General features: G+C 40.7%; 1 protein-coding gene across 1 annotated transcript in view; it reads right to left on the bottom strand.

The window, feature by feature from the left end:
• Positions 1 to 1263: 1263 nt before the first annotated feature.
• Positions 1264 to 2925, bottom strand: part of lrguk (leucine-rich repeats and guanylate kinase domain containing) — a 21479-nt gene continuing 19817 nt past the window's right edge. Inside the window, exon 19 of the mRNA XM_037696168.1 lies at positions 1264 to 1364. The gene's annotated coding sequence lies outside the window, so the exon portion shown is untranslated. The remainder of the gene's footprint in view (positions 1365 to 2925) is intronic.

Genomic DNA, 2925 nt, shown 5'->3' with positions numbered 1-2925 from the left:
CTCTGCAGCAGTACTCAGTGGAACAGAAAAATGGCTGGGGGGTGAACTGCGACTATGAAAGCTGCTGCTTGACATACATAATACTCAAATACCCACGTAAAAATTCACAAGCCATGTTTTTTCATACAAACGCAACAGATGGAGTTGAACAAACGTGGTTCAACAACAGAAACAGCGGGACATAATACACGGCATTACTTGTGTATTTGTCATTTTCATCAACTGCAGGTTGCTTAAATGCTAACTACACTTAAAAATGTTTGTGCTTAATGAAAACTAATTAGCTCACTAAACTCCACAAAGTTTTACAAGCACTAAATAGATCACCAAATTCATGAGGAATTGAAGCGTATGGCAAGGTGAAGTATTTAAAGGCAAGGACACCTGGGAGTTTTCACAACCTTTGTCTACATAATCCACCTCTGCTGTAATCATGTCTTTTGACTCCTCTCCCCCGTTGTGTGCACCCTTTGAAATGTCCATCTTTAGTCTGATTTAATATGCATGACACAGCTGGGGGCGTAAGGACACCAATTTGCTGGATAGTCATATAAAGTGGAAATATTCAGTGGATCATAGAAAGTGGACTTTGTTGCATAAGACAAAGACTTTGGAAAAGAAAGCACAACTATTATGAAATACAGTGGTAGAAAATAAACTGACATAAAATTGAGAAAGAGGGAAAGAGTGAGTATAAGAGAGAAAAATAAAACAAACAATAATCTAGATTTCAAAAATGATTGAGGACCTACCTATAAAGGAAAAAAGAGAAGACTGAGAAGAATAACATATTTTCAAAGACACGTGGAGGAGCAGATAGACAGAAAGAAAGGACAAGAGATAGAGATGGGTGGTGATGAGGGGATAAATGTTTTATGATATTTGTTGTTGTCATCCTTTGAGGAGCCGGCATCAAAGCAAAGGTCAAAAGTGTCATCAAAGACACATTCACACATCCACATGTTTCTCTCTTTCACACGCACACATGCTGTCTGTGAAACCTCAAATCGCTAAGACAAAACTCCAGAAACACAATTACATCACCTCAGCTGGATCCCTGCACCCCTCAGGCAGCCATTCTTCAGCTCCCAGGTGAGGTCAGCCCACCCTGGAGGGGGCAGTATTGTTCCAGGAAGATGGTTGTCTGGACATGTCCACCCCCTACAGAGATTTCCCTCGATTTGTCACAGCCTGAGGACAGGGGACTGGTCAGATGAGGTGAAAAGATAATACTTTTTTGTTGTTGTTGTGTGTGTATGTGTGTGTGTGTGTGTGTGTGTGTGTGCTTCCTTTCTTCCCAGTTTAGTTCTGTTTCTGGTGACATTTTAGACATCACTGCTTTGTAGGCATGGCATCTCGAACATCTGCAGGTTGCAAAACAAAAATGAAAATAACATTTAAAAATTCATTTAATTTCAAACCAGTGTGACTTGCAAAAAAAGTAACAGAAAATGAAATACATTTTAAAAGCAAGAAGAGCTTGAATATAAATAATAGCATTTCTGAATGTCTTACTGTTTACACTTTGCCTGTCGCTGCACTCAGCAGCAAACCTTTGCAACATTTACCTGCTTTAAATAGGATGACAGCAACAAAGAGATGACAGTCTTTCAGAATATCATTAATTAATTCAACACTGCATTTCTTTCAAGCTGCAGTTAACCGATAACTAATATTTTTGTGACAGGTTGGGGGTGGCAACATTGAACACTGAGCACAACAATGAGATGTCATTTTTTAATTTGATGCTGCATATTTTTCAAATTGAATATTTATAAGCTACATCTTGTTAAAGTAATCAAACTTCTTGCAGTCTTATCTCAGCTTAACTTATCAAAATCAGAATCAGCCTTTATTTTCATTGCACCGAAGCAAAACAAAATTAAAAATTAAAATTTCAGTACAGCCCGTCCAAGAAACACAAACAACCAAACAGCATAGACATGGGAAAACGGGAGTGACTGAGGCTGCATCCTCGAGAGGCGCTGCCTTTTTTTGTTAGATAAGAAAAAGGCAACACGAGGGAAAGAAGAGGTAAAAAAAAATCATATCTCACACCGTGTTCCTAACAGGACACACTAGCTATGTTTACATGCGCAGAATTCTCTGACCGGATTGAAATGTGTTCTGTTTGAATAATTCAAATGTGTTGTTTACATGGGCACAATCTGTTCATGATGAGCGTTTACATGCAGCGGGCTTTGTTCTGAACAGCAGTACTGACATGCGCAGAGTGGTAAACTCTCCTTAAAAAAAAACACCGAAGAAGAAGTTCTACTTCCGGGTGAACGTAAACAAACCTGAGCACTCAAAATGGACCTGCGACAGGTTTTAAGGATGTTGGAGACGTTATTGCACTCCCTGACTGAGCTACAGGTAATAGAAATCATTTTGAGCTCTTTAAAAGTTTCTAGTAGAAATGTTGTGTCGCTCACCGACCAGTTTTACTTCCCTGACATGCTAATATTATTAGCGTTAGCCAGGCGGAAATGGCAAAGTCGCACATGCGCAGTCAGGTCAGTTTTTCACCATCAGATAAAAATGAACAGATCAAGCGTTTACATGCGCACCGATCGGGTTTCGGATCGGCGTAAACCACCCGTTTCGTTCTGATCAGAAATTATAATGGATCGCGCCGAATACACAAAAAATAACCCGAACGGAGCGTTTACATGACACACTTTTATTCCGACCGGCCATTTGATCCGGTTACTTATGTCCATGTAAACATACCCAATGTGACGTTGCAAAAAACCTCAGCACAAAAAAAAACAACATACAGATGACACAATAAGATACATGTGGAGTGGGTGAGCGTGAGTGGGGTGAGGCTCCCAGCACAGGCTGTCCAAGAGAGTGTCACAGCCTCATGGCGCCTCACATCAAACCTAGGTTACCGCACGGGGGGGGGGGGGGGGGGGGGGG

The sequence above is a fragment of the Nematolebias whitei genome, chromosome 22 (assembly GCF_014905685.2).
Source record: "Nematolebias whitei isolate Nwh7 chromosome 22, NemWhi1, whole genome shotgun sequence".
Taxonomy (NCBI): domain Eukaryota; kingdom Metazoa; phylum Chordata; class Actinopteri; order Cyprinodontiformes; family Rivulidae; genus Nematolebias; species Nematolebias whitei.
This window is presented reverse-complemented; position numbering and strand designations above follow the sequence as displayed.